The sequence below is a fragment of the Schistocerca serialis genome, chromosome 9, assembly GCF_023864345.2.
Source record: "Schistocerca serialis cubense isolate TAMUIC-IGC-003099 chromosome 9, iqSchSeri2.2, whole genome shotgun sequence".
NCBI lineage: Eukaryota > Metazoa > Arthropoda > Insecta > Orthoptera > Acrididae > Schistocerca > Schistocerca serialis.
In genome coordinates, this window is record NC_064646.1 from 212,620,506 (window position 1) to 212,633,927 (window position 13,422).

A 13,422-nucleotide genomic window follows, 5' to 3' on the forward strand; every position below is an offset into this window, starting at 1 on the left:
TCTGTTTCATTTTTTCCTGTTCTCTGTCATGTGTTTCAAATTTTCAATTCTATTCTTTAATGCCTTCCTTAACGCTTTTAATCTCTGATGACATTATCTACAAAAGATCGTTGCCCCTTTCTTTGGTGCTACTACGGGAAGGAGAAGAGAGGGTCTCAGTTTGAATCTATAACTACAGAATCTGACTGTTGTGACAAATTACAATGTACAGACCCATTTTCCAAAGCAGAATCCCCAGATGCACTTTCTTGTTCCGAGTTCGATATCGAAAATTTGTTCTGATCAATCTTGTCAGGCACTGTCCTATCTGTCTCGGTTAAATCAATATTTTGAGAGGATCCCAATTCAATTGTCCCTTCTCTGTCTACAGAATTACCAAAGGTCACATCAGCTGGAGCTCTGATGCTTGACCTAGTTCTGGTAGCTTTTGACATCTTAATGCAATTATATGAATACAGCAAGCAAAAAGGAAATACTGCACACACTGAAGATCAGCACTACACAGATAACTGCTAAAAATCACTTCCTATAATCGTTAATGAACACAGTAAAATATTCAAATTATAACTGACAGAATTCACTGAACAAATGCAAATCCAAACTTCTGAGAATATCACTGCGCAATGAAATACCTACACTTCAGTAAAAGACACAGAGTAGCATGTGCCACAAAAAAATCGCTGTCCGTCTAGCCAATTAACACTTCAAGGTTCAATAAACAAGAATACGTTTAGCTGAGAGTATATCATCAGCATTAGCAAAGATCAATAGCAAAATCACTCATTCTAAGCAGAATATAACATTACAAATGCAAAAATAGAAAAATCTCAGTTGCACTACACTCTGCAAAATCGTAGTCACAAATCGGTTTTCAGAATTCCAGAAGATGCACAAAACTCTATTCTTGCTCAAACAAACATTAACTATTATCCAGAAAATATGCCTATATTGTTGCCTTGTAATAAATATGCAAAACAAACAAGTGTTGCTGTAATGGCATACAGTGTATAAACAACCAGTTGTTGCGTCACAAATCTTGAAAGTAATTGCTAAGTCAAAGGCTATCACTGAAATTCTAATATGTATGTGGCCGCACACAAAACTTTCTCACACTGCAAAAAATCAGCAGAATGCTTTGTAATCATGCAGCCTGGCAGAAGAGGTCGATAGGTGAAAGTTTAATGTATAGCTTCTAAACTCTTGTTTGTAAGTGTCTAGTTGATATCTGAAAAAGAGGTGTAAAACTTATTTTGATATAGAAATACGTAAATCTCAGCCCAAGGGAACATAACTGTGTTAAAATTTAATTTTAAATGGAAACATGTGGCGGTCACGCTACACGATGCAAAATCTAGACTAGCGAGTAAATCAAACAGTTCGTATGCGAGAAATCAAATCGTTTTCTATAGAATTTACGTATGCTGTCTGATTGCAAAACGAAATGATTAAACTAAAAATATTGGCCCTGAATATAGCTAATCTTTATCTTAGCTTTGCAAACAATCACTACATCAGAATTGTTATTGCAATTACATAGAAAATGAACGTATAAATTAACGAATCTGTCCTTCTGATAAACTGCTTGAAAAGTTACAAGATAGGACTTTTCTGAAATCCTTTACTGACATGAGACCTCTTAACTGATATGGTATTTTCATAAATACATTCTAACAATCATTGTACCTTATAGTGGACATGAATTTTGATGATAATTAAATTTGCTGGACTATCTGTGCGCATGGTCTGTTCGTATGTTCTGCAACCTGTTACTATTAGGAATGTTGATCTGACTGTTCAAAATCAAATTTCATTTGCCGTATTTGCAATGTGTAATGCGAGACGGTATCTTATCACTTTAAAATACTTCTCGGTACGCTACTCGCGATGTGCAATGCGAGTATACGAACACATTCATAAAGGTAAAGAATGAAAAATGAGGAACTAAATTTAACGATTCATTAATGAGAACAAAGACTCCAAATATAACTATCCTTCATTAAGCCAAAACAACAACAAACCCTTTCATAAAGTTCTCACAAGTAGACAAGTTAGTAGAATATCTCTTGATAATTTTCCTGTGTACTGTTACTTTCGTTGACACTATTTTCAACTATAAAACAAAAGCATATGTTGCATTATAAAATTTCTGCTGCAAACGTCAGCCTTACGCTGTGTGTTAACAATAAGAAATTACACACTTAGAAATATACATAAAAAACTGAACTATCTTAAAATTTCCCCTTTCAACTGATATAATCTCGTTTTCTTTCCTCAAAACAGAGTGATACAAAATCCTTCTCAAATAATGCTTCCTCCACAGCCCGGAAGTCCAGCTTCCATCTTTTTCAAACCGAATAAATAAATAGCCAGCCTGGCTAACACACTCTACACACTTCTACTCTCTACAATAGAAGTAACCTCTCTGACCAACATTTGTAGTCTCAAGAACAGACTTACAGAGAATATGGTTATATCGATAGTATGGTTGTTGAGAACATTTATCAAATTCACAATTTCATTCACATTTATGGCCAAAACCACCTGAAAATCATCATGGCAAATAAGACGGTCCCCTTTCATCTTTTACTAATATTAACTTTTCACCTAGAACATTTATTTTGTACGATGTACCGTTTTTGAGATATTTAGTTGTCTCAAGTTAAAACAAATGCTCTATATATATTTAGGATCATTGCAGATATAGCCGGAACTTTCAATAATTTATGATGGTTTGCCTGCATACACGAATCAGGGAAATGAGTGTTCCTACAGCCCTCTGCGGCAGTTTTGTATACTGTTGTCAAGTCAGGATAATCCAGTGGGAAAAAAGACAAAATTATGAGAAGAATTACGAAATGATATCCCCAAGGCTCTGTGAGTGGCCCCATTTTTTGGACTATCACAATAGGACCGCTTTGAAAGATGCTACAAGAGAGTTTATACATTTTTGTGTCACAGCCTATGCTGATGGCATCATGCTGATTGTATCCAATGACTCCAGAGAAAAGCTGGAGATCCAAACATCTGAGGCACTTTATGTCATTCACATATGGTACTCACAGCAAAAATTTACATTAGCCGCAAATAAAATAACATACATTCTATTTAACGGCAAGTATTGGGAAAACCCACTTTAAGGCCAGACGGTGTTCCACAGGAAAAAGAGAAACATATAGTTATTTGGGTATCATTCTTGATGAAAACCGGGATCTGAGCTCGTATTACATATATTATGCAGGTAACTACTAAAGTTGTGTATAAGATTGTAATTCCGTTTACAAACAAATATTGGCTGCAAATATCTGCACATAAATTATATCACGATGCTGTTTTGACAGCACAATTATGCAAATTAGTAATAAAAACAAATTTTTGAATTAGAAAAAAAATTTTTTTTTCATGTTGTTTTGTGACGAGGTTACCCAATGTATGTAAATGTGTAGTGGACAAATACAGTAAATGTGTGATCCAAAGTGTAGAAAGGTTGTATTGACACATAGAATCAAAGCATCATTGAGTAGAAGTAGATTGTGCATTACCTCGCTGGCGCGCGCGAAGTTATTCACAGCATTGTTGAGTTGGGTTGAAATTCCACAAGCAGCGAACAGTGTTGCTAATGTTGTGTACGTAGTCTAAGAAACATTCTATGATATTTTGGAAACGTGTAAGGTGCTATAACTTGATGTTGACGAGAGCGCAGGCTCGCTCGGTTCGAGAAAGACAGAGGTTAGCTAAACGAACTGAAATGGCGGAAGAACGGAGAGTATCGCAGACAGGTCAAACTCAAGATCTTGACAGGATAGAAATTGATGTAGAACAAAAGGTATCGAGTACAAGTCACGAAACGGGACGTAGTGATAGAGCAGAGGGAATGGTAGCAGTTTCAAGATTGGTATCGCAGTCAGCGACTGCGCAAAAACAAACTAATGACGGATCTAGTGGGTCAGAAATGGAGTCAGAGGACGAGCAACTTCAGTGTGTTGAACCGAATATAGTAATTTTGAACCAAACGGGACAGTTTCCAACAGAAAGAACGTGTGTAAGTGCGTCCGCACTGTGAACGGAAGGCGGTGAAACGCCACGTGAAAGACAGGAACGGGAAAATTTTCATCGAATAGTGGCTGGTGACGAGGGCCAAGAATCGGATAGTGTGTTTGCATTATTGAAGCAACTCACTATGGTCGTAAAACAAACGAGTGAAACAACCAATGCAAGCCTAGAAGATTTGAGGTTTGAAACAAATACAGGGTTAAAGAATTTAAAGACAACAACAGATACAGGATTAGCAGAATTAAAAACAGAAACAAATGCAAGGTCAGAAGATTTAAAGACCGAAACGGCCAAGCTCCAATTTGAAACTTACTCTAGGTTCGAAAAAGTCATCGAAGATCAGCACAAATTACGAACAGAAGTCAATGAACAGTTTACTGAAATTCGGAGAGAGGCAAGAGACTCGCGCGAGCTGATACAAGCGTTTAATGGCTGACCAGAAAAAAAGTGCGTTCTGTCGTTGACCAGGTGCAGGATGCAGTGTCTAACGTTAGTCAAACAGTGGATAAGTTAGCACGTAAGACGTCTGATACGGCGCAACAAATCGTCGAAGAGCTCAATGTCAGAAAACGTGTCACGCGAGCCGCATTAAAAAGATTTGACACACGCATTGAAAACATAGTCACGAAAAATCAGAAACAGTTTGAAGACCTTCGCACAGAATTGAAACAGTGTATCGAGAATCTTACAAAAAGTAGAAGCGAGACACCGGAGTCCGTGGTATCATCCGATATAGTAATGGACAGTAATCCAGAAAGGAAAAAGTCAGTTGTGCAATCTTCCGTAGCAGTAGCGGAAACACAGAAATGTCATAAGATTGCAGATGTACATCCACAGGAGGTTGTGTCTATAATTATGGAAGCAAAACAAAAACAAATAGGGAAGGAACAGTTAACACAGGGGAGCGAAGTAGGTGATGCGCAGTCACACCAGACATGTGAGCGAGAAAGCGTAGACGCGCGCATTCCAGCAGAGCGGCAGCCGACCCTCCGAAGGTACGCGGGTGACGCGAGAGCGGAGCAAAATGCGGTGACGCATGTACCAATTCCACAATGTCCGTGTCACAGCACAACTGGTTACACACCGCAAGCTAATGTGAATATAATAGAAAGGCAAAACACGGAACCAGTAACGGTAAATGTAAACGAATCTTTCACTCCGATACATGAGGAACGCTACAGCGTAGGCAACTGCACACCACTGCGTGGATACGATGCTAAATGGGACATAAATATGTCAGCTCAAGACCCAAATGTGGTAGAACGAGTACAAGAAAATATGACACAAGTAAAAGAAACGGGTGATGTTGTGAAAACACAAACGCCGCATGGTGGAAGAGAAAAATTTGACAGTGATCATTTTTTGACAGTCAGAAAATTTCAACGTTACAGAGAAAGCGAGAACGGCTTACATCTAAGCGCCTTCATAAATCAATTTCAGATCGGTTTACCAGAGCATTGGGCGCTTAGCCATAAACTTGACTTCATTTGTGGGCATATGGACGGAGCAATAGCGGAAACCATGCAAAGAGTAGCGGTGAACTGTCATTCATATGAACAATTTAAAACTGCATTCTTGGAGCGTTACTGGTCGACAGAAACACAAAACAGAATAAAGTATGAGTCATTGCAGAAAGAGTTGTTCGAAAATTCCGGAGAAAAGATACCCGTTAGATTTTTCGAAGACATGACAAAGAAAAATCAGTGCTTAGATGATCCATACAGTGATAGGGAATTGATACGGATGAACACGATGAAGTTACCGTTACATTATCAGCAGTCATTGGTTGGTAGGGCAGGAAATAACATACAAGCATTTAAAGGAATGTTAAGAGAACTTGAATTCATCTTCAGTGAAGATGACGCAAGAAAACAACGTACAAGCAGAGAAAACGTTAGTAGGGGGAATAACACTAACCGATCAGGTTTTAATAATAACTCCAATGGTAATAATAACGGAGGAAAAGGTAATGGTTTTGGAAGGAGTGGTAGTCGCCCATGGGAGAACAATAAAAACTATGGTTTTGGTAACGCACAGAGGGCAAATAACAATCATGGTTTTGGGGGACCGAGGAATTACAATGTGGGATTTGGTCCTAGAATCTACGGTAGTAACTATGATCCGAGACGTAATCCCCGTGAAAACGAAGGCAGAGGGTTTAGAGGTTTTCAGCAGCAAAATCTAGGGTATTCAGCTGGAAATGGAATGGCCAGGACGCAGGAAGGTTGAGAAAATCAAACTTCAGCGGGACAAAACATGCGAAATGAATTGATAGAGGAAGTTGAGGTGAGGCCACTAAACCCAAGTAAAAGACAAAATTGACGAGATGAGCGGTACGAAGACCAGTCACAAGTAATTTGATCGAACAATGAATTTAATTGTATAATGAAACATGTAAATAGATTTAGTTTTGACAAGCAAGATTTTAAAGTTGTATAAGGGGAGATCGAATACAGACAACAGCATGCTGGGATTCAGTTGACTGGGAATCGACCGACAATGATGAAGAACAGGAGTCAGAACGGTGAATATAGACAGTAGTACAAAAATTGATGTTGATGACCAAACTAGAAGATGTAACGCGTTTATACGAAACGGAGAAAGTAATAGTATACTATGAGGATAAAGCACCACGGATATACCAATAGTGATACCTAGTTAGAAGTGAATTCCCACCAGTAATTAAAGTAAAACATAGACATTTTGTAATTTAGCACCAAGCGATGGGAAGTTTGCAGCGTTGAAATTAAAATTCTTCCCTATATACTAAGGTTAGACAGAAGAAAAATGAGTCCACTCGAGAATTTAATTGTATTGAATGTCCTGAAATCAAAGAATAGGAAAGAGAGCAAATTGCACACAAATAAAACTTTTAATGCATACTTATCTCGATTAATTAAATAAAATAGATTTAGTATGGAGGTAAATTAATAATGATGATGAAAAGACAGAAAAGTGACAACTAATGTAACTCTTCCGCAAACGAAATGCGTTCTGGGGAAAGAATTGAACGTAAGAAGAAAAATAGAGATCAGCATGTGGATAGTTTAATGAAATAGTTGTAGATTCTCTCTTAAAGACGTAGTGTGAAGGAGGAGCAGGTTGATTTTTGTGGAAGAAAATGAGTGAAGAATTAGATAGGAAATAGATGATTAAGAGGGAAGGAGCTAGACATTTTATTTCTTTGTTCCTTCGAGGACGGTGAAGAGATATTTTGTGGAATATGTGAAACACATAGGATTTGTGGAAGATACCACAATCTGATATTGACATAGAGAGGTGAGAGAAAGAAGAATAAGAAGTCGTTAGGAGGTAACTATTAGGAAAGAGAATTGAAATATTAAGATAAGCAAGAAACATGTTATTTCGTGGCAGGAGGTAGAATAGTAGGAGGTTAAGTTCACCCAGAAAAGATTTCTATATGGAGAGTACAATGAGGGAAGACAGGAATGTAAAGGTTTGCGATCGAAAAATTAGGAGGAAAGGAGAAGTACGAAGTTAAAAACAATACAACAGAACAATAGAGAGGTTTTTGAAGGACAATAAAAAAATAAAAAAGTGTATTTTGAGGTTCTGTTACAGCTAAGGACAAAAAGAAGAGATTGCAGAGAAAAAGACGCTGGAGTCGGAGTCAAGGTGCGAAGGTTTCACAACAACATAGTATATCTGTAGTTAGAGAAAAGACGGTTACTAACATACTAACCGTCACCACCATCAATCTCACTCTTACTATCCATCGTGATGAAGATGAGGAAACCATGACCTTTATCTTATAGTAGAATTAAGTTAAAAAAAGTAGGGGAACTAATTTTGATAGAATTAATGATAGTTTTTGTAAAGTCATGTTTAATGTTTGTAAAGTTGATAGTGTAAAGTTGATAGCGCAATCTAGGGATGTAAGGAAGGTAAGATTGTCACATATTGAAGATGAAATCGGCAGCCAAGGTGCAGCATCATTGCGGGCAGATCGACAACGAGACTAAGGAGTGCAGTTAGGCGTGAGACGAAGGAAGACTGAGTGTGAGTGCCTGGTACGTCAGCTTACGAGGTAACAAAAGAAGCCTTGGTGGAAACGACGATCCGAGAGGATAACTTCTCTGTGGAAACGTTTGGAGAGATACAACGCAGTCCGAATGCAATCAACTTGCACTCTGCGGTGAGCTTTATTCCTACATATTTAAAGCTGCATATGAAGGGATAAAGAATGTCCACCGAACCGGAACGGAGGTGGACATATTATGGCGAGGACGAGCGGAAGCTTAGATTCACCACAGGAAGAAGAAGAAACACGTTTCCGTAACTCAATGTGCAGAATAGCGGAAACTGCCATCAGACCATACGAAATTCAACATCTGCTTGACAATCCCTGACAACACATGGGACGAAGCAGGAAAAGGATAGAAGGCTGTTCAACTTATCTACATGAACAACTGATTACAATGAAGAATAGACAACAACTGTGAAGAAGTTGCCATAAGAAAGGAAAAAGATAATGATGTTAAACAGGTCTTCAATTCTAACTCCCAGTCCAGAGAAGAACGAAGACACAAGTAAGAAGACAGTAAGAAGCACCAAGAACAGAAGACACAATGCAGAAGATTTGGAAGAAAGAAGAGCCTGGACCAAAAGAGATCAAGAACCTTCTCAAATCCCTTCCTACAAAAGACCATTATCACATTTAATCACCAGCGAGAATATAATTTAACTGTTCTAACAGTATATATATTCGATGTTCTTTATGGCAGATTGCAACGCTTTCAGATGGCATACCAGAAATATGGAAGAAAACAACCCGTATGGAAATCTACTGACGAAATGACCCACAGTGAATAGGCATAAGGATTCGACGAATGTGAAAGCAGAAAAGTTTTGGCTGCCAAAAATGGATCTCCAATTCAACTGCACCACAGGCATATGCATAATGGAACAACGGCTACCACGCATTCACAACACACTCAGATCTTCAGACCTTTCTCTCTGCCGACCCTCATTCTGTTCTCGATGGGAACACGGGGAGGCACGGGCAACCGTCATGCCGCACTCAACAGAAATGTGGTGAGATGCATACCAAGCGCCATACCATACTCAAAGGAGACACGGAAACTTGAAGAAAAAGTGAACCATGGTGCATATAAGACAAAGAACTGTCTATGACAGACTACTATACAGAAAAAAAGGGACAACAATTTAAATTCTTATTGTATTTAAAGATATGTTAATATACACTTTTCCTGTGTTAGTAATAAATCTTTATTAACGATGTTTGGTTGCTCATTTTGACATGTAAATAATATTTTCTTATATTGCAGTTTTTTCAACTTGTTTAAGTTAATAAAAAACGTACTACTAACAATTTTGATTGTAATGTGTTCATAAAAATGCACATATAAACGTAAATGGATTTAGCTATTGCAGAATGTCAATGTAAAGTTTGTAATGTAAAAATTAGGTTTAGAAATTCAGTGTTTGCGAAAGTCATGATGAGTAGAATTAAGATTTCTGGAGAATGTAAATAGACTCATAAATAGGATTATAACTGTAAAATCATGAGACAGGTTGAGATATAACTTATAAAGTTTAATTATAAGAATTAAACATGTTTTCGATTGTGAGTAATCGAAAAAAAGTAACATTTCTTTTATAAAATGGGGAAGATAATATTAAATGAAGGTTTCCTCAACTTCAGTACATATCCGTCAACATTAAACATCAATTAACTGAATGAAATAGAACAGTATCAAAATAAAAAGGAGAATTTTCAAATAATACAAATTGATAGATACGTACACTGTTTGAATTTCAATGTAGACAACTATATTTGAAAGAAAATAATCCCTTAAATTAGTTCAATAGAATAGTACAAATGATCAGAAAATCAAGTGCGAGGTAAATGAAGGAGGCTGAATAGAACCACTGCATAAATAATACTAAATATTAAAATAGGAAGTTAGTCAGTAAACATCTCAATTGCTACAGTCAGCAGTTGAACCAATTTTGCACTGTCTTCAATCAATTAATCAACCATTGATTGAACCAGTACAAAATTGAAGACGGAAGGAGGAGGATATGTTAAGTGTCAGAATAAATGGACAGATTCGCACCTTACATGAGACCTTTACAAACAGCAATGAGAAGGTGAAGATGACACGTAACGTAAATCGACAGTTATGAAACATTTGCCTATCAATGTGTAATGCAAAAAGGGATCACAGTCAATCAACAGTAATTAACACACCATTCCTATACAATGCATGTCTTTTAGTGGAAGGTAGAACAGAGAACGCAAGTCGAGTCGCTTTTATTTTTGAAAAGCCAGCTCCACAATGGCATAGCGAAACCGCACTGCCCCGGCAACCACTTAAAGGGATGGCAGGAAGGAGGACAGCGAGCCCGGGCCAGGTGATTCAATCTGGAGGGCCGCCTCTAGCGAGGGCATCGGTACAAGAGCAGAGAAGAAGCTTTAGAAAACTGCGTTTCGGAATTCCAACAGGATACGAACAAAAGATAGTGACGCATTTTCATCCAGTGAGTGCAACACATGGAAAGGTCAATGTACTTTAGGTATCTACAATGGGCACAAAACGTCCGATTGGCGGAAACTCACTAGGAAGGAGAAAACTACTGAAGTTTCGACATAGTTTGATACAAGGGACATTGTGATTGGTAGATTGTGTTTCTACAAAATGAGAGGAAAGTTCCTATTGGTCGAAAAAAGCCATGACGTGAAAAAGGAACCCAAGTGGAGGGAGGCAGTTCTTCCAGGAGAAGGACAATTTTGTGGGAACTCTTGGCAGAACTGATGTCAAGTGCAGAATGGAGTGCTTAACGCTCCGTACGACGCAGAGAAGATATTGGTGTGGACACTGCGTTCACAGTGGATGCACTCCAGCTAAAATTAGCTGTATCAACATTTAGCTCCCACTGTGGAGATTAGCCAAATTAGTTCATTGTTCTTGCAAGAACTGAGAGGGTACTATAATATGCACACTGCTCCAACCATGCGTGTGTATATCGCCACATAATAAGACTAGGGCTGAGTACATGTTTTCTCGCATAACGAGAAACATAGAGAAAGTTTCTGCTGGAAAGTTCAGCAAAGGCCAGATTAGTTTTTTTAGGAATTTCAGTGGGAGAGAGCGACCATGCAGACAGCAGCACATCGCAGGTTAAGGTAAATACCACGTGCAGAGGCGTAAACTTCGTTGGTTTACCAACTTGTGTCCACTGTAAACTAGAGCGGCCTTGGGTAATCTTGCGCTCAAATTTGTCACTTGACTAACCATCCATCGTAGACTTGATTGTCATCCTAAATAGTACCAAACTTTGAACCGAAATCGGACGATTTTCGTAGTACTGACCAACACGATAACGTATGTGTAGGAGCAATTTTGTAAAGAAACGTCCAATTGTATTTTCATATTATTGTAGTTAGGATTAATGTAAAGAATCTTCCAACTAAACTTAAATAATATTGTGCTTAAGATTAATGTTCTTTCATAGAGTTCATATTTAACATTGTTGTGTATAAATTTATTTCACTTTTTGATGTTGGCAAGATGCGTTATCCATTGCGCTGTTTTTATGTTGGCGAGTTGAAAACTATGTGAAAAGCTGTAAAGTGGTGTGAAATATTGCGACATTAAACTTGTCATTTCCCCTCACACAGTTGTTCTCAATTCAAGAATAAGCAAGCAGAAACACAAACCCCCACAACCATACAACCTCTTTGAGGGTGTATGGGCCACCGATGAGATACCAGGAAAATTTTCCTGTTGTCACGGTGGTCATCCCACGCTCAGAGAAAAGAAAAACAATTTCGTGTCAGGAAGACTTCCAGTAGATGGGGTAACGGAACATTGGACAGAGTAATTCCTTAGTATAGAGACTGTAATAATACAGTGTGCAGTTACATAGAGTCGTTATACCTTGTTTCGCTTTAATGGTGCACTGCCAGAGCACCAGTTGCCGCAGGAACATCAGACCAAAATTAAAATGGAAGATATGCTCACAGTGAGATAATCTTCAAGGGGTAGATGGCGTGTTCTTGGGATGATTATTCTAGTAGTAGTAAATTTATTCAACATCGAATAATGATTGTGCGAATGTATGATTTAATATTTTGTACAATTACAGTTTATGTTATGCAACCTACATTAAGTAACAAAACTACAAGTTTAGTTCGTTATCAGCAACAAATAAATAAGTAAATAAAACAAATAAATCCAGAATGAAATTTTCACTCTGTAGTGGAGTGAGCACTGATACGAAACTTCATGGGAGATTAAAACTGTGTGTCGTACCAAGACTCGAACTTGTGACCTTTGTCTTTCGCTGGCAGGTGCTCTACCATCTGAGCTGCTTCGGTAGCTCAGCTGGTAGAGCAGTTTTCCGCGAAAGATAAAGGTCCCTGTTCGAGTCTCGGTCCGACACACAGTTTTAATCTGCAATGAAATTTCAAAACAAATATCTGCGTGGGTACTTGTTACGCTGCAAAGAAGCCTATTTCTTGACTCAAAGTCGTGACGAGGATGAACGACGCTGCATGACCGAGAGAAGAACGTGTCTACCCTCTCGGCGCCAGTAGCGGAGCCGACTGTACTTGAGTATAGCTGTCCCAAACTCATCGATACCCTATTCGAATCACAGTCTTGGGATCCCGACCAAAGCGAGCAGAAATATTGTGGATCGATAAACCTCTGTCCCGAAAGCTTACGATCCTGCCGCTGTCAAATGCCAACACGCGACCGTAGATATTTATACTTCTTACACGAGGTGTAACAACAAACAATCACACACAAAATTTGGGTGAGAAACCTGCAGATAAATCTTTCTTAGCTCCTACCTTTTTACGGTTGCACTGAAATGCTAATCTCTTCTGTATCCAAGCATAGAGTACTCTTCATACAAAATTGAAGACTGTTGTGTGCCACTTTCATGATGTTCCAATGTTAGTGTCTAGCAGTGTCAAAGGCTTCCTTTGCTTACAGCTGTTCTAGATGTCAAAACGTCGTGTGTATATCTCGTACTGTAAGGAAGAGTGACGTTATACGCCGTGAGCAGTCTATGGAAACGTGTTTTGAGAAGCACTGCGGCAAGAAAAGAAATCCGATCATAGTAGCTAGTATGTGCGAACTTCTGGCACACTGAAATAAGATATTCTCCATATTTTATAAATGATAGAGCGCAGCAATCAGTCGTCCTTTTTTTTTTTTTTTTTTGCAGGTTTTATTACGCAAATCCAGATTTCGGCTAGTACCTAGCCATTATCAATGCACTATATTTTAAAACCGATGCATGTTAGTTCCCTGTTATTCGGGTGTCAGTCACAGTTCTTTGAATGCTACTGTATAAAGTAGATTCAAAGAACTGTGA